Source organism: Narcine bancroftii, chromosome 8 (assembly GCF_036971445.1).
Source record: "Narcine bancroftii isolate sNarBan1 chromosome 8, sNarBan1.hap1, whole genome shotgun sequence".
In the NCBI taxonomy this organism is placed as follows: Eukaryota; Metazoa; Chordata; class Chondrichthyes; order Torpediniformes; family Narcinidae; genus Narcine; species Narcine bancroftii.
This window is the reverse complement of record NC_091476.1, coordinates 31819623-31839723: the sequence shown is the minus strand read 5'-3', so window position 1 is coordinate 31839723 and position 20101 is coordinate 31819623.

The window sequence follows — 20101 nt, the reverse complement described above, 5'->3', positions numbered from 1 at the left end:
GGGACCTGGGAACACAAGTACATAATTCCCTGAAAGCGGCATCACAGGTAGATAGGGTTATAAACAGAGCTTTTGGCATACTGAACTTTATAAATCAAAGTATTAAGTGTAGGAATTGGGATGTTATGATAAAGTTGTATAAGATATTGGTGAAGCTAAATTTTGAGTATAATATGCACTTCTGGTCACCTAACTACAGGAAAGATATCAACAGGATAGAAAAACTGCAGGGAATATTTACTAGGATGTTGCCCAGACTTCAGGAACTGAGTTACAGGGCAAGGTTAATCAGATTAGGACTTTATTCCCTGGAGCCTAGAAGAATGAGGAGAGACTTGATAGAGGTATTTAAAATTATGAGGAGGGGATAGACAGTGTAAATGTAGATAGGCTTTTTTTCCCCACTTAGGGTAGATGAGATACAAACCAAAGGACATAGGTTAAGAGTGAAAGGGGAAAAGTTTAGGAGAATGTCAGTGGGAACTTCTTCACATAGAGAGTGGAGGGAGTGTGGAATAAACTGCCTGCTGAACTGGTGAATACGGGCTCACTTTTAACATTTAAGAAGAATTTGGACAGGTACTTGGATGGGAGAGGTATGGAGGGCTATGGATTGGGTGAAGGTCAATGTGACCAGGTTAAAAACAAATTAAAAAGGTTAACACTAGAAGGGTTGAAGGGCCCCATTGAAGAGACAAACCCATTTGATCCTGTTCCTGTTCACACTCCCACTGATTGCTCAGACCAGTGCTGGCTGTACTACCTGCACAAACATTCCCAAGACCTACTCACAATTTGGAGAACTTAGAGTCAGAATACTGTATTGGCATGCTACCCATTCCATTAGGAAGCTAGATGTGTGCTGTTACTGGTGTACGGCAAAATGGTTGGCGATCATTACCTTCCCAACACTGGAATATCAAACCCACAGAGCTGGATAGTTCCTACCCCCTCCCTTCCCCCACATCAGTCCTTCGGTAGTATTCATGTTGTTAGCTCTGTCAGCCATCAATGCTTCCAATGCCCACAGGTAAAACACCCTGTGAATGAAGGAAACTCACTCTCTGGATTAGTGTGTGTGTGTGTGTGTGTGTGTGTGTGTGTGTGTGTGTGTGTGTGTGTGTGTGTGTGTGTACACAAGTCATTCTCATTTCTCCAGGTAATGCCACCCATTGCACCATCTCCTAGTCCATGTGTTACAGACCTCCTTCTCGGGGCCCCTTTCCTGGCCAGGAGACTCAATGCTTCACCTGACCATGGGCCACTCCACCTGCCAACCACTCAGTAAGTGCACACCACGGATCACACACCAAAAACTGGGAGTCTGAAAGCATGAGACAGTTACAGGGAAAGAGTAAATTGGTAAGTATCGTGCAAAATCATTGCAATGGCACTGGTCCAGTTGAAACTCCTTAAACCTGCTCACAGCATCAAATGCTGTGTTCAGAATAGGTTCGATGGGTTCAAAGAGAATCAAAGCTAGACAGTTATTTTCAACAAACAGTGGTCTTTATTTACACACATGGGAATTCACAAAAGGGCACACACTCACAGACTAACCCAGAATAATACCCAAACCCAAAAGATGCAAGCAAATCATTGCTAATCCACCTGAACTCGTGATTGGGAATACAAGGGTGAAACACACAATACCCATCCACCCACGGCACAGCACACTAATGAAGAGTAAATTAATTACAACTAACAAGTATATCAAATGAACCTAATTTCCAGCATTGACCATGGCATGGGATAAGGATGGGCCCATTGCAGTTGGTCCTCCAATCCCCACCGGTGGCTGGCAGCCTGGAGTTTAGTGCCGGTCTTGAGGCAGCAGCGAAAAAGGATCCTAACAGGCTCCATGCATGGCTTTTCAATGTATGGCCCATTCACATGACCTGCTTGGACCAATCGCTCTTCAGCCTTACCTCTGGACAGATGTAATAATTGATTGACACCCAAGAGGACCAATAGCATGTCAGCTGCCAGAACCAATCACACATCAGCCTCAGAGATGGGCAGATTTAACTCTTGATTGGCAGGTGGGTCATTTCCAATCTCAGGCACACTGGAGAGGCCCACGCCACTGTTGCGTGGGGTCGTTTCCCATACTTCCCCTTCTTAATAATGGGTGTTTTCCCCATTTCTGGTGCCCTGTACCAGTCCACTGCTCCCCTTTGCTATATGCTGACCAGCACAGATGATGCCATATTGGGGCACAGACCTCTCCGATTGCAGGATTTAAATAAAAACACCGTCTGCTCCTTTAACAGGCCGTTTAAAGCCTTTATGGAGCAGTCAGCATTAGGACAAGGCAGTAAGATACTGCAGGGCAGTGCAGGGTCTCCTCTTCCTACTTTCCGGGGTCAGCACCAGTGGCAGCATTGCCATCACAGTAACTCAGGCAGCACTGCCACATTTAAACATAGTCCAATTAAACATTGGAAAATGTTCTCCTATTTGCACACAACAGGAAATAGATAAATACATAAATGAATCTTTTGCCTTATTTCTGTGATTTTATTTTCAGTTTTTGTGGTTTTGCTACAAATGGTCAAAAGAGTTTTCTCTTTGTAATTTTCTCAGAATATCTTGAATGGCAAGATTATCATCGGTAATGTTTGTCGACCAAACAAAGGAACTTCAGCAGAAAGAGGCTTAATCCACTCCCATTCAATCAGATGATTGTTGGTGGTGAATAGAAGTCCTGGTAATGTTGATCAAATTTTCGTATATGGCTCTCACTGGAGTGCACCTAATAATCACATATTTCCAAATGAAACAAGGAAATCAGAATCTATTTTAACGCTCATAAATGGAGGTCCTTCCTGGAAATATAATGAGACCTGTATCCCTGCTAGGTTAATCAAGAATTCTGAAGAATGGACTTCTGCATCTGTATGTCGTGTAATACATTTTGTCGTTAGCTGCGCACAGCAATCATGTGCAATTTAGGAGTTGCAAATTACCTGGGGCTGTTCAACCACAACAACTCTTTGAAATATTCGGAATGCTTGGGGTGAACACTGATAAGGAATTTCAAGGAGAGCGTGGAAGTAGGAATCCCCTCCTCCAATACTACTCAGAAGACAATGCAGGCAAAGGGGTTAGGCACCTCCCACAAAAATAGATACAATATTTTTTTTTACCTGAATGATCCTCAAACTAGATCCAATCAAGTGTTAAAGCATGGAGGGAATTGGGCTATGTTCCCTTTAAAGGGTGTGTCAGTAGAACAGCTATTTTCTATTAGGGCTTGGTGTCTTGTCTGTAGCCCAAGGGGGTATTACTGACATTTATCAGTGGTTCAATGTATCAAACAGACTCCATGAGGGCTGACTTCATAGCTCATCATTCTTGAGGCACAATTGCTTCATACACATGGACCTGTATGATTCCATATCTCTTAATGCGAAATGCATGTGAAACAATTCCAATTCCATTCAGTGATTGTTGTACACCTCAATTTATTTCTACTTTTGAAGTGTGGACCAGACAATCAAATTGTTCCTCCTCAATTTTCAAGCAAGACATTTCTTAATTTTTAAAAATATTTTAGGCATACAGCACATACCACCCAATTACCCCCAACTGGATCACCTAGAAGAAATCCACACAGATATTGGGAGAATGTACAAACTCCTTAAATATTGTGTGTGGAGAAAATGTGGCCTCCTAGCCTGACTGGAATGTGTGTATTGTAGGTGATCATGTGTCCTCACCAGCTGAAACTTATTTGAAAGTCTCATCACCTAACAGACAAGGTTGGACTTCAGCCACTAATTAGTGCACACCTCCGTCAGTGGCTAATTTAAATCACTTAGGCTCAACATTTAGCATCAGCGCAGAGCACATTTGCTCTCTCTGTCTTGTAGTCCAAGTTGCTACTGTGCACGTCACTGGAAGGGTTGAGCATATGGTGTGCACCTCACTGAATCTGATCCATAGGATTGCTGTAGATCAATATTTGCAGTAGAGCTGTACCCCTGTTAATCAAGGGAACTGGGAGTGTGTGTAAGAGTCCCTGTTTATAGTGTATGAGAGGGGTCGAATACAGGTTTACTGTTGTCAGAGTCCATCTGATGTCTGAGATCAATGTTTATATCACTGCTGTAGTGAAATAGTGTGTCTAGTGTGTGAGCAGTGTCAAATATATGTTTACCATTGTTGGAGTCTAATTAATGTCTGAAGTGAATGTCTATGATCGCTTATGTGAATTAGTAATTCTGTACTGTTTAACATTCTTCCCTTTGTTTCCCATGTGTTAATGAAAGTTACGTGCCATTGTAACACTTGTGTCCAGATTTGTCTCTCTCTGAACCCATCAAACCTGTTACTCTTCTCAAAACAACATTAGGACAGTGTCAGATTTGAACCCAGGTCACTGGCGCTAACTGCTACACTGACCATGCCACCCCAATTTAATTTTCTGAAGTGACCTACTGGTTGTCACTCTGCCTGTGTTCAACTAAATCAGTCAAACTTAAGTAAACTATTCAGATGCTGGAGGGACTCAGTAGAGACAAATTGTATCAGTCACTTGTTTGAACTGATGTGATCGATTCACGGCCAGATATTCTGTTTCTGAAGAGAGAACCTTGCAGTCAGATGCTGTTCCAAATCACGATATTGTCACTTGATAAAAAATGAATTCAAAGGACATCAATCAGGGAATGAAGGTGGCAACAAAGGTGATACTGAACAATATGATATCCAGGAATTTTAAGCATTGATATCTCAAGATACATGCAATGGGGCTCTGTTTTGTTTCTGCTGCCTGGACAGTCAGAATTTTGGGTAGTTTTGGATTTGTGCACAGAGATCCACTGATAAAAGTGAGTGAAAGTTTGATACATTTAGATCCTGTCAAATGATATTGTCATTTTAGTCTAATTCAATGCCAGTGAAATTCTAGTGTTCAGTAAAGTCTATTTGTAGTGGGTGCAAAAAAGTATTTGTGAGGCATAAAACACTCAAAAAAAGGTTTGTTGTGTAGACCCATGTCCCTGTTATTACTCAGTAATAGGCAGAGCTTACAATAAAATATTCTTTATCGAAGGCAGCCAATTCAAAGCAACCAACAGTGACAAGAACAGGAATGTACCAAGGTCATTGTAAATGCTCAGTTCTTAAAGATATGTTTGTACTTGTGTACATGCTTCATAGAACATACAACATTGCATCACAGCATAGGCAGCCCTTGATATTATACTGCCCTATATATTCCTACCAAAATAAAAGTACTACACCCTTCCTACTTTGTATCCTTCTATTTTTCTTTCATTCATGTGATTGTCTAAGATTTTCTTAAATGTTTCAGCTTCCACCATCTCCCCTGACAAGGCATTCCAGGCATCCACAACTCTTTTGTGTTTTTAAAAAAAAACTTACTCCAGATGTCTCCCCTAATATTCCACCCTTCAATCCAATTCAATTCAGGAGTCAATCCACAGGACTATAAGAGTAGCAGAGAGGATCATTGGAGATTTCCTTTCTTCCTCCCACCACCCCCCACTGCCCCCCCACTGCCCCCCCACTGCCATCGATGTGATCAACCAGGATTGTTGTCTTAAGAGTGCGTGCAAAATCATTAAATAATTGAGGACCTCTTCTACCCTGAACACAGCAACATTCATCTGTACCCATTGAAGAAAAGATATAGGAGTATCAGAGCCAGTGCCACCAGGCTAAGGAACAGCTTCTTCCCACGGGCAGTGAGGATGCTGAGCGACCAAAGGAACTGCTTACACTAACCATCTGAGATTTGCATATTCATGAAACAATATTGATTTTTGGAGAGAAAAACTTGTCCTGCATATGTGTGCCATGTCTAGTCATGTGACTGCGTGTTTTACGAGGACCAGAGAACGCTGTTTCATCAGGTTGTACTTGTACAGTTAGATGACAATAAACTTGACTCGACTTCACTTTGTACAGATGTCCTGCGTTGTTTTTTTATTTCTGCCCTGGGAAAAATGGTCCTGGCTGCCCATGTTATCTAATCCTCTCAGAATCTTGTACACTTGTTTACAGTCTGCCTCTGTCGAACATTCTATGAACCGTGTTGCAGCTCAAAAACCAGTTTGTCACATGACGCAGCCATAAATATACATTCATCCCACCATCCAAGAGCAGAGATGGCCATTTACAGCCCACTTTAAGCTGCAATCATCAAAATCTAGACACATTATTTAAGCCTTCAGGGATATGTTGAACATTGCTGGTGAAGGGCACAGACATTCTCGTGGTCCTTGAACCTGATGCTCCATTAAACATCCTCTCTGATCTACAGTGTTTTCCCATTTATGGTGCTGCTGTTGGCCTGTCTGTCTCTGTCATGAAAATTTTAGTCCTCTCAAGAGAAAACTACCTAGAAGCAGCAAATATTGCGCTGCAAACAAATTGTTCATTTTTAAAATAGAAATAAGTCATGACCATGAAATTGTTGATCGAACCTTTAGCCAACCTCATCAAGTTGATTGCACACATCAGGAGTATGGACTCCAATGTTGCAGAAAGGTAGAGGCTCTATCTGAAGAAGTACAAATGCAAATGAAGGCCTTATTTGAGAGAGAATAATTTGGAAGGACTGAATGGAGTGAAACATGAAAGTCTGCAGACACTGTAATTGTAGTAAAAACACACACAGATGGTGGAGGAACTTAGCTGGTCTCACAGTATCCATAAAAGGTAAAGGGCTGCCAGATGCAAAGTTCCACTTCAACTTTTCCGGATTTGACTTTACCTTACTTTTAGCCAGAGTAACCACGACACTTTCACTGAGGATTGAGGTTCTGATGCCCAATATACTTCACTTTGTCCAGTTTCCTGGCTGAGTTGTGAAGAGTGGGTGGCAAAATTGCAAGGAGTGAAAATCTGAAGTTATCCAGCTTGTGGGAACTTCTGCTGCTATCCAAAGTAGTTTTGACAGAGGTTCAGTGCCCACTTTTCAGCAGGGAAATGGGTACAAATGAAAAAAAAAATTCATATGATACAACAAAGTACAGAATTTGCTATGAATTTCCCACTTTTAGGAAAGAATGAAATTTTCCCTTTAGTGAAAAGTAGGAAACAAAACTTTCTACTTTATTCACACAAATGCATTGAAGATTAGAATCAGAATCTATTATCATGAACAGGTCATGAAATTCAGTGTTTTGTGGCAGCGTCACAGGCAAACATTTGTATTATAACCACCTTACAACATTACTATAAATAAAAAATATAGTGAAAGAAAGGTAAAGCAGTGTCTTTGGTTCATTGATTATTCAGGAATCTGATGGCAGCGGGGAAGAAGCTGTCCTTGTGTCATTGAGTGCTCGTCTTTAGGATCCCGTACCTTTTTCCCCATGGTAGCAGAGTGAAGAGGACATGGCCTGGGGGGTGGGGGTCTTTGAGGATAGAGGCTGCTTTTTTAAGACATCGCCTCATGTAGAAGTCCTTGATGGAGTGAAGTCTGGTGCCTGTGATATTGCAGGCCGAGTTAACAACCCTTTGGAATTTATTCTTGTCCTGAGAGTTGGCACCTCCATACCAGGTAGTGATGCAAGCAGCCAGAATGCTCTCCACGGTACACCTATAGAAGCTATTGAGAGTTTTCGGTGACATACCGAATTGTCATGAGATTTGGTTCTCAGCTCTGAAGCAAAACCAGTCAACTCACAGTAAGATGCTGTTTCATCGAAAGCCGAATATGTACAGTAGCTACAGGTTATCAGAATGATATGATTGTATTCCCAATGCCTGTTCTACTTCATGACTGTAGTTGATTGACTCACCATCATAAGATCCATGGAACAATTGAATGTCATCCATTGAGTTGTCTTGATAATCATTCCCCTACAAGGTTAGAATTTTTTAAAATATAGAAGTAATTTGATAAAATTTCTGCAACATAGCAATAATTGGCAATCCAGGGACAAACAACTTTTCACTCTAAAACCAGGAATACGATTTGAGAAGCTGTCCTCACTGGGACTCAATATCCATTTCAGTAATTGGATTCTGGACTCCCTCGTGGAAAGATCACAGTCGTTCCAGATTGGTAGCAGAATGTCGAGCACTGTCACACCTCAGCGCTATGTGCTCATCCTGCTCCTGTTCATGTTATTGTCCTACGACTGGCAGGTCCAGCTTCAACAGGGTCATCAGATTTACAGATGACACATAAGTTGCAACAATGATGAGCCACTACAGATAGTAGGTGGAAAGATCTCATGGAATGGTGCAAGAGTAACAACCTGAGTATCAATGTGGACAAGACAAAGGAGATGATTGTGGGCTTCAGGAGGATCAGGGGTGATCACCCTCCACTACACATTAATAGCTCGGTAGTGGAGAGAGTAGAGAGCACCAAGCTCCTCAGAGTCCATATAAGTAGTGACCTATCCTGGACACACAACATCTCCTCAGTTGTCTGGAAGGTGCAACAGCAACTGCATCTCTTGAGAAGATTGAGGACAGCAAGGCTACTGGCCACCATCCTGTCAACTTTCTACAGCAGCTCTATCACCAGTGTCCTGCTGAGCTGCAACATAGTGTGGTGTGGTTGCCATAGAGCATTGGATCGTAGGTCAATCCAAAAGGCCATAAGAGCAGCAGGGAGGATCAATGATTTCTCCATTTCCCACTCGCACCCCCCCCCCAATGCAATCAATATGATCTGCAGGATTGTTGTTTGAAGAGGGCTCGCAAAATCATTGAGGACCCTTTCCACCCTCGACACAGCATCTTCCAGTTACTCCTGTTAGGAAAGCGATACACAAATATCAAAGCAAGAAACACCAGGCTGAGAAACAGTTCCTTCCCACAGGCAGTGAGACTGCTGGTCAATAGATGAACAGCTCATACAAGCCCCTTGAGACTTAACTGTTTATTTAACAATATATATTTTTAAAAAATATTTGTATAAATGTACAGCATACGTATTGTTTGTCTGTACGTGTATCTGTATTGTATGTGTCGTGTGTTTGCATGTTTTTGCACAGAGTGCTGGAGAACGCTGTTTTGTTGGGTTGGACTTGTGCAGTCAGATGATAAATAAACTTGAGGAACCTCAACCATTGTGCACCTTTTTGGTATGATTTCATCTTCAGATTGCAGAAAGCAAATCAGTGTCCATACCCTTTGTTGGGAAAGAGAAATATGTTTTTAAATGTTGAAATTTATAATAAAAGTTTATTAAATGCAAAAATATTTTCCAAAATGAACAAATAAACTACACTGCCAATTCCAGCAAACACCCAAAAGTTCCAACCAACAACATTGTTTTGCCTCGGTAATGAAAGCTATGTCCCCTTATTTATTTTACAGAACTTCAGATATATATTTCCATACAATTCTTTCCTATTATCAACATTTCATAACTTTTGTCAAACATATTTATTTCAGAATGAGAAACAGGTCAAAGAATTGATCCCAGTTTTTGCTGCTGGGACGTGCCTTGAAGAAAGAGAGATTGCTGTTCCTTTTTTTTCTATCTGCAAACATTATTGGCAGCACAGTTAGTGTGGTGGGGGGGCAGCACGGTTAGTGTAGGGGGTGGCATAGTTAGTATAGGGGGCAGCGCAGTTAATGTAGGGGGGTCAGCGCGGTTAATATAGGGGGCAACGTAGTTAGTGCACGGGCAGCATGGTTAGTGTACGGGGAGCATGGTTAATGTAGGAGATGGCGCAGTTAGTGCAGCAGTTAGCACAGTACTGTTATAGCACCAGCAACCGGGAACTGGGTTTAAATCCCACATAGTCTGTAAGGAGTTGGTATATTGTCCCCTTGTCTGCATGGATGTTTCCCTGGGGCTCCGGTTTCCACCCATCATACAAAATATACCAGGGGTTGTAGGTTAAGAGGGTGCAATTGGGTGTCATAGGCTCATGGGCCGAAATGGCCCATTACTGTGCTGAATATCTAAACTTTAAAAAAAAATTATGGATCCGATATTCTTGAAATCAACAGAACTAAATTTTGGAGGGACAGTGCAGAGTTTCTTCTGTAATGCTCATTGACAGATTTGATTGAGAATGTGAGAATGGATTTCAATCTCACATTTTCATTACTACCTTGGGAGATATGGTTCACAAGTGGTAAAGGAGTTCATTCACATTGCAACTAAAATGTCTGACAAGTATTGCAATGAAATCATATTGACATGGTACTGTTATAAATTGTATTGAGTATAACAATAGAAAGAGAATTAAAGTTTGCATCTTACCTTCACAACTATTTTGTCTTCTCCCAGGACCAAATGGTTGAAACTATTGCCTTTGAATACAAATAAAACCGAACTGTTTTGTGACATTGATTCATCAATAAATTAAATTATATTAGGAACCAAGCTCAGGATTGAAATACCAAAGAAAAAGCAAGTATTGACTTCTGAACATCTTATTTTTTTAAATGCAATTGGACTAATTGACCCATAATTTACAGATTTTTTTCATCTTCCCTTTTGTGAACATGTTCAATCACTCGGAGCAGCATGTTTACCTCCTGTTCTTCTGAGTGGCAATCTGATACACTATGTGCATTTTGGCCCTAAGGCTATGGAAACAGAAAGGAAGATTAGAGTCTTCTTTCCAAAGCAGTTCAAACTTCATCAGAGGATGAACCTCTGGCCACATCTGATAGTCATGAAACAATTGCAGTGTTCAATTATGCTGATTTGATTCCCACATTTTTCAACCTTTGTTTTCTTTCTAAACTACACGGGTAAATATCTAATAGAATGTGTATTTATTTTCTACTCTTTTATGTAAGGAAAGACTGGATAATTACATGGAGGGGAGTGGATTGGAGGGGTATGGACCAGGTGCTGGTCAGTGGGACTAGGAGGGTGGGGATTTGTTCCGGCATGGACTAGTAGGGCCAAGCTGGCCTGTTCTGTGCTGTATATGGTTATATGGAAAGCCTTTTAAATTATTTATACTGGAGGGTTTTTTTTGGGATGAAGAGTCTCACTTTAAACAATTTACCATCCTCTCCATTCACATGATCGAGGACTGTTTAGCAGTTCTCTACTTTCATTTACTTTTCCAGATTTGTGTTTTGTTTGTCAAAAGGTAAATAGAATGCTTTGAAGTGTTAAAGATCCTAAGTAGATCCTGTGTCATTTAAGCTTTTTTATATATAATTTCCATGATTTTATCAGTTTGAAGAATATCTGACGTCTCAGCATTGGTTGTTCACACACGAACGACCAAAACTCAGAATCTCCATTTCCCTACGCAAGTTTAGACAGCATACTGGGAGCGCTAATTAAAGAGGTGGGACTTGCAATGCATGTCATTGATACGTGCTATTCATCAGCCCATTGTTCACTGAATGCCTGCAGTTAACTTTAGACTGCAGGTGTTCCGGGAAATTTACTAGGGGTCTGTGAGGTAAAATATCAGAATGGGAATGGCACCCTCATTCCCGTTCCAACCTGTTTACGCAGCATGAAAATGGCAAAAATTTCCTGGAACGCAGCAGCAGTGTAAAAAATATATTTATCAATGATGAAGGTTAGATTGCTCTAATTGAAGCCTTAAAGTTGACTGTATCATCTTTTTTTGTGAGCTTTTTTGCTGTGCATATTCTGAAAGTAAGCTATGAATGACTGTGTTTCAAGAGATCTTAAGATTTAATTAATTCTGGAAGTTCTGCCCTCACATGTGGGAAAAAATAGTGGTAATAATTGTTCCCAGAAGGTATCTCAGTTTTCTCTGGAATTTTTTTTGAACTTCATGGAGTTTTACTACTCTACTTGCTTTACACTTACGACTGTACGACCATTACAAATATGCCGATGAATACCACAGTAGTGGGCTGTATGAAAAGTGGTGAGGAGTGAAGATACAGGAGGGAGATGGAAACTGTGCCGCCCATCGTCAGTTTTAAAAGAATTATTTTCACAAGTGCTCTATTCTCTAAATACAGTGGAAAAAATGACCACCTTGATGTAGGTCAGAACGTGATTTGTGTTAAATTAATATGCCCAAAAAAAATGGCAAAAGCAAAAATTCTAAAAACTGGAAATCTGAAACAAATGTAAAATCCTGTAAATAGCCAGTTGTTTTGTCGGCATCTATGGAGAGAGGAACATGTTTTGTGTTGAGATCTGTATCAGAGCTTTTATTCCAAAAACAAATGATGCGCACAAACTGACTATGATTCAAACAGCTAAAATGAAATCCTAGGTGCACTTTCAGAAGTAGTGTACAAAACAATGTTCCTTTTCATGTTTGGAAATTGTCCAATACACCTTTCAACCAGTACAAAGACCATTTTTGATGCAATTTGATGCACTTCTAAATACAAATCTTCCCTTTGTTATGCAATAAATGGGCTGTTGATTGTTAACAGATAATTTTTATGTCATTCCCTGGAGTGACAAAGTTGGCTAGGAAGGTGAATGGGAACATTCAGAACGACACAGTCATGGATGATCATTGAAGCCACTGTCTAGATCCCCTTTCTGGATAAAGAAGAAAGATATTTCTTCGCCAACTGGATGTGTCTGTCCGATGGAGATGTAAAATGCTCAGGGTGCGCTCTCTCCAGGCTGACCTTTGACTGAGATAAGCATTAAAACAGCCACTTGTTGACATGAAAAGAAGAAACATCCTTTATTTTGATGGCAGTTTATTTTAAGGAGGGAATTGTGTTCTAATTTCAAAGTAATTATTTATGGCCGAAATATCAAGACTGACTTGATCTTACATATTTTCAAATTGTATATTACACAGTAGGGGGTGCATCCCTTCTTGAATTGAACAAGATAGATGATAAAATAGAACTGATAATTGCCTAGAATGGGATTATGTTAACATGAAGTTTTTGTGCACCATTTGATTCAATTTCAATGAAAAATAACATATAAAAGCAAATTGCAGACTTCCAAGGATGTGGTTTTATTTCCAAGTCCTCTGTGTGTCTGGTATATTCAGAATTTAAATATAAATGGGGATGCCTGTGCCTAGAAGCCAATTCTGGTTATTTTCATTCATGATTTTTGAGCCTATTGTATTAACAGGCCAAGCAAGAGGAAACAGCCCTTGTTTATCATTACTTCCATCTGCAATAGGAATCCATTTCAGGTTTGGCCACTCGTGTGGTTTATTAGCTCAGTTCTTTCTCATTTTTTTCCCATCAATTCTCATCCATTCCTCCTAATGTGGCCCACAACCAACCCTCAAATCTTTCATCACTCTGGCCTGACAAACCCCTACCCACTGATCTGTCAATCTCACATGTTATCTTACACTTACCAATCACAGCCACCTCTCACATATTAATCTCTACCAACCACATCCTGCAGTTACCAAATTGGACAACTGCTTAACCTATCAGTCCCTCCTGACCATTGAACCCTATTGATTAACCCATTTATCAACAAATTGCATTAATCCTCTATCTATCAATATACAAGTGGCCCCTCTTGACTGCAAATATCTCCTTACATTGACCAATCACATCTTCAACCTACAAATATACACAAATAACTACCTACAAAGCTTTCTCATCTACCATGCCTCATCCTACCCCTTACCACTGATTCTCCAACCCCATTTCTTCTTTCTTTGGCTTGGCTTCGCGGACGAAGATTTATGGAGGGGGTAAAAAGTCCACGTCAGCTGCAGGCTCGTTTGTGGCTGACAAGTCCGATGCGGGACAGGCAGACACGGTTGCAGCGGTTGCAGGGGAAAATTGGTTGGTTGAGGTTGGGTGTTGGGTTTTTCCTCCTTTGCCTTTTGTCAGTGAGGTGGGCTCTGCGGTCTTCTTCAAAGGAGGTTGCTGCTCGCCAAACTGTGAGGCGCCAAGATGCACGGTTTGAGGCGTTATCAGCCCACTGGCGGTGGTCAATGTGGCAGGCACCAAGAGATTTCTTTAGGCAGTCCTTGTACCTTTTCTTTGGTGCACCTCTGTCACGGTGGCCAGTGGAGAGCTCGCCATATAACACGATCTTGGGAAGGCGATGGTCCTCCATTCTGGAGACGTGACCCATCCAGCGCAGCTGGATCTTCAGCAGCGTGGACTCGATGCTGTCGACCTCTGCCATCTCGAGTACTTCGACGTTAGGGATGAAAGCGCTCCAATGGATGTTGAGGATGGAGCGGAGACAACGCTGGTGGAAGCGTTCTAGGAGCCGTAGGTGGTGCCGGTAGAGGACCCATGATTCGGAGCCGAACAGGAGTGTGGGTATGACAATGGCTCTGTATACGCTTATCTTTGTGAGGTTTTTCAGTTGGTTGTTTTTCCAGACTCTTTTGTGTAGTCTTCCAAAGGCGCTATTTGCCTTGGCGAGTCTGTTGTCTATCTCATTGTCGATCCTTGCATCTGATGAAATGGTGCAACCAAGATAGGTAAACTGGTTGACCGTTTTGAGTTTTGTGTGCCCGATAGATGGAGATGCAGACGATGCCGCTTTAGTTGCCCATTCAGAGCCAGCTCTTCAGCGCTTGACGTCCTGCTTTGCGGAAACTGCCAAAATGTTTGGCCTGGAAGTCAGCCTGAAGAAAACTGAGGTCCTCCATCAGTCAGCTCCCCACCATGACTACCAGCCCAACCCCATTTAACCTGGGCGAAATTACTGGCCAGACTCCATGGCGATTTCAGTCCTGAAACCTCTACTCTTCAATCTGCCCTTAATTGCCTTTCCAATTGTCATCTTTTTCTCTATTCCAAGGCATCTAGACCCCATGAAGTACGCACATCTGAGACTGAGTTCTAGCTTAATAGAATTTCCATTGTCATCTCTACAGTGGTGTGCACAAAGGTCTTCGAGTATCCTGTACACCTGATAGTTCTGGCCTCTTACACAACAATGGACTCTTCAGCAATGAGTTCACAAATAAAATGCTTCTTGGCCAACTGTGTCAATTCCTTCATGTCGCATGACAGGAGATGCCCAAGTTCCAGGCAAGCATTTTTCCAGGTTGTTTGCTATATTTGACCTTACAGGGTTCATTAACTTTGGTGGATATATTTTCAAAATATTTGTGAACTTATTATTGGTAACTTCTTTTTTTTTCATAAACATAAATTTAAAAGCACACTGCATTTGAGGATACTCACATTTTTAAGAAACTCATAAATACAAGTCACCTTGCTTGATGCTTGCTGTTCATCATCTCTTGTTATGACAGGTCCTTTCATTTTCATGTTTATTTATGTATCCACTTCTTGGAAGTTGTAGACAGGGTAGAAATAGGTAGCATCCTTGATCAACATGCAAAAATGAGAAGCTGAAGGAACTCAGCAGGGCAAGCAACACCCATGGCTAGAAATAATCAGGGAGCTTCAGGTTGGGACCCTTTATTGAGAGAAACTTGTGCAGAGTTTCACAATCCATGATTCCCTACCCTTGACATCTGTACATTGGAACTCAGATACATTGGGAAATCAAAGAAAAATACCAACCTTTTCTTCTGAAGACATAATATTGGAAGAGTGTTAATCTTGTATCTACCAAGTTAATTGCTCCAAATAAATAAACTGCTGTTTATTAAAATACAAACGGACAGGTTCTTGGGAGTTGTTGGTTTACTTTGGCTGCTCCTGTGTTTCTTTTGTTGCCCATGAAACAACCAACTTCAAAGTATTTGTATTAAGAAAATGATCCAAGTTAAAGAGTATTCATTCAAATCAGAGTTATCGCCAATATCCTGGAAAGTTCAGGTACACATTCTATTGAAGTGAACTGAAATTTAAAATTGTAGGTCAGAGAGAACGAACTCTGACATTGGGAATTGGGAAAATATAGTCTGAAGTTAATTTGGATTAACATTTTCTTAACTGTTTTTACTGATCCACTCATGACTGGAGAATGGGGATGTTGGAGAAGCAAAGGAAGAACACATAACTAATGGAACTCAGAGAGAGGAAGATGGGACTGAAGGAGGAGAAATAGAAAACAAGCAAGGGAGAAGAAGGGGGTTTGATGGAGAAGTATTGCAGATGATGGTGGGTTAAAAGGGAATGTCTTTGAGTGTCCATCGATATACAGTATGTGTAGAAAGCATGCATCTGAAAGTGAGTAGAGCTGCTGGAACAGATGGCATCTTGGTGCATGGGAGGGGTTCCAATGATCTGGGCTTGGTCCTTACTTCTGGTGTCTTCATGTTTGAAAGTCTTCCTTATGATTTTCTGGATTTCCTCTGGATACTCTGGTTTCTTCCACATCCCAAAGACATTCCGGTTGGAAGGCCATTGTAAATTACTCCTCGTGTGAATGGGTTGTCAAAAAAAAAATCAAGGTGGAGTTAAGGATATGTGAGAGAGAATAGGTTACAGGGAACTAAATGGGAGAATAAGATCAATGAAATTGTTCTAAGACCCAAAATAGCCTTGATGGTTTAATGGCCTTCTTGCATACTTAGGGAACAACATTTTCTTTGTGTGTATGTGTGTGCAGCAGAGCTCATTTACACTCATCATAGACCTCCTTGTCATTTAGCCAAAGCCTCACTCTCACATATCTGCAATAGTCACCCCACATTAAAAACAAACGTGTAGAGTTATTTTTTTTTACCCAGAAACAAATTATGCTTGATCCCGACAGATGTCGGAAGAGGAAGAGTAAACGAGAGGGTGAGGATTAGAGTGAGATTGAAGGTAATAAGTCAGTGGGAGGACAAAAGGAAAAGCAAGAGGAAAGTTTTCAAATTGATTGCAACTTCATTGTAAAATAAGATCAGCATCGAGGATCAATGCTGAATTGATGCCAGTGAGGCACAACATAAAATGAGAGAAATAAACTGCTCTTTGAAAAATCTAATAACAATAAGCTGTAAACAAACTACAAAATTGCACAGAAATATTATTTTACTCTGCAAAAATTATGCTTTTTGTTGAACTGGATGTTCATGCTGATAGCCGATCATCGTCACAGCTAAAACTCCTTGTATTTGAAACATCTTTGTGTTCTGCAATTTCATTCCTTTAATTGATGAAACCTCTTTTGATATAAGTAAAACAGGTGAGCAGAGATTGATTTGAAACTTCACTCCATTGCCTTTAGTGTGCGGCCCAGAGATACCAAATAAGAGAGGCCATCTTAAGATAACTAAGCATTTAATGGAATTAAACTTGAGTATAGTTTATATGGTTGAACTTGAAACATCAAGAGACATGATTATCTAGACATTACAGTGCACCACTTGAGAAAAAAATGCAATGGTATTCAGGATGAGACACAGACATAATAACAGCAGAAATATTGAAGTGTACTTTGCCCGAATTTAGTGATGACATGGCGTAGTGGGAATTGCAGTGATTACAAGGTTGCCAAATCAGTACAGTTCATGAAAAAACATTCAGTAAACTTTAAAGCCACCTTGGGATAAAGTTTCTCTATCATTACAATCGATTCTCTGAAATAATTCCATGGTCTTTTTGTTCTTTCACTTTGTCTGATTGTTCATTCAAACTGATCTTTCTTTGAGTAAAGATATTGCTCATATTGATCGAAAACTTGTCATATGTTAGTTGGAACTTTATCCTGCTTTATCCTGCACAGATATACTTTGGGGTTAAGTTCTGAAGGCAGTTATTTCATAATATTTATAATCTTACAGACCTCAATGAAATTGTCTCTCCGCTAGCTTATTTCAAGGTTGAATAGCCCATAATTATGAAGTCATTGCTCATAATTCAATCTTTTGACTCCAGGGACAAGACAGGTGACACTTCTATGTACCTTCTCCAAGAAACGTAAGTAACAAAATCAGGATACAGCTCTCAACATGTGGAATGACTCATAAAAATATTGAAAGATTGCAAAGGAGCAGCATTGTAAAGACAGGATCTGAGTGTAAAACTGTGAAGCAATTACTTCTATGTGTTGAAAAAGAAATATATAATTAACAGAAAGGAAAGGCAAGTACAAGATCAATTCATTCAGTGAAACCAGGACATCTTAGCATTTAATTGGATTCTGGAACTCCTTAAATACGTAAAACTCTTACTTTTAAATTTATTTTCGTAAATATACATGCCTGTACATCCTCCAGTCCAGATATATTTTGAAGCAGTTTTCTGGGTATACATTTCCATACCTCTTAATAATTTATACATCTATTTGTGTCCTTCCTCACAACCTTGAGCCTCCTAGATTGTATGGTTTAATCTTCTCCTGGCGTGTTTTTTTATATATACTTTAATCAAATTTACCTCTTATCATTGATGTGCTATTTTTCATTTTTCATCAGAATTGTTGCCACTAGAGATGCATACAATGGTCTCAGTGTAATATAATGTGTGCAGCATGAAGCTTGACAAGCTTGTATTTCACCCATCTGTCTTGGTTATCCCAACAATCCACATTGAATCTAGATTGCAGGTAAAGGAGTCTTTGGCCCTTAGAAAAGAAAGGGAAAATCCTCAGCAGGTCAGGCAGTATTTGGGGAGAGAGAAGCAATTTCATGAAAGAGCATTAACTTGACGCCTTAACGCCATTCCTTCCTGAACTGCCTGACCAAACAAGTCTTCGCAGCATTTTCAGCTTCTTTTTCAGATTTTGAGCAGCTTCAGTTTTAGGATTTCCATTCTCAATTCATCCCATCCTTTATTGCATGTCTGGACTGTTCATTCTTTTATCCTGTTAAAAGAGCTTGTAATAATAATTTATTAACATAAATGATTGAATTTCTGCTGAAACCCTATTTACTGAATCCAATGCTATTATTGTTTCCTACTTATTTAAATATTTACAAGTCATTTCTGCTTCTTTTATGCAGATAATGCAATTGAAGTTTAAGTACTGAGCCCCAGAATACTTTGTGCACATCTCTCCACTTTGTCTGATGTTGTACCACTGTAAAGTGCTCCATTACAATAGCGTGTGCAAGAACAATTGTCACCTGCCAGAATAAAGCAAATAGAAAGGTGAAATACAAAATAAAAGTAATCTCAAGAAATACTGTGGGTGAAATTCAACATAGGCATGGTCATATGTTAATAGTAGCAGATCAACCAATCATTTCACAGTTTGACTGATTTTTCTCCAATTGATTTTGGATAGAAAGAAAACCAAGACTAGTACGTAACTGCTGGCTGATGCATTAATTCATTTGTTCAATGCTGCAACAGTTAAATATCACACCCAAACAGCTGTAAAAGAAGAGAATGATCTCATAATTTTATAATAAAGCAAAAGATTGTCATGGGCCCATTTCTCAGAGTTTACCTAGCAAACCAATGATTTTCAAAACTGCAAATAAAACTACAGAATTGAAAGAACTGCTATGTATATAAACACTGAAGGTCACAATCCCTTGGTGGAATCACCAGGGCAACACTTTTGCAAAGAAACTAACAGAAGCCACACTGTGTTGGCCCAGAGTACGAGCAGAAAGATGGTTTGGAACATGGAGGTACAGGAAGAGAAAGTTAGAGTGACGAAGTTAAAGGTGGAGTGGGGTGGGTGAGCATCGCAATGAAGGGGAAGTGGTTGTTGCAACGTGCAGAGAAAGTGGCACATTGCAATGGAGGAGGATGAGGAGGATAATGAGAGAGGAAAAGCATGGTGGGATACCACTAGGGGCAAGGGTTCTCATGCCGAGAGAAAAATATAACATAAGCTGAAGATGGAGCACTGGGGAAAAGGAAACAACACCAGATGAGCCATGGAATTAAAAACTATCACCTTTTGCGAGAACACTGGGAAATCAGAGTTAATTTTCATCATATATCTGAAAGAGTTATAAATTACCATCAAAATCAATGAAAGCACAAATCGTTCCTCATAAATATCATGAACAACAGAAAACATTCAGGTTATTTTGATCCAAAAACTTTTGCTTTTAGCAACCAGGAGCAATTAATTCAGGGTTTCTGAAAATTCAGGGTGAACCAAGAACATTAACACGAGGCAAAAGTGTGTAAAAAAAAGTGAAATGATGGTCAATTTCAAATTTGAACTTTCTATGGCTGATTGTGAAAAATCACCTGAGGTTATTTTCATCTAATTGACAGCTGGAATATGAAGTGGGGAGAATCAATACAGATTCCCTTCACATCAGATTGTCACCCGATCACAAGGCAGTAATCCTGTGACTATTATAAGGCAGCTGCTTCTGCAATTTAAACTGACATCTAGGTGTCTGCCAAATGTTAACCCTGT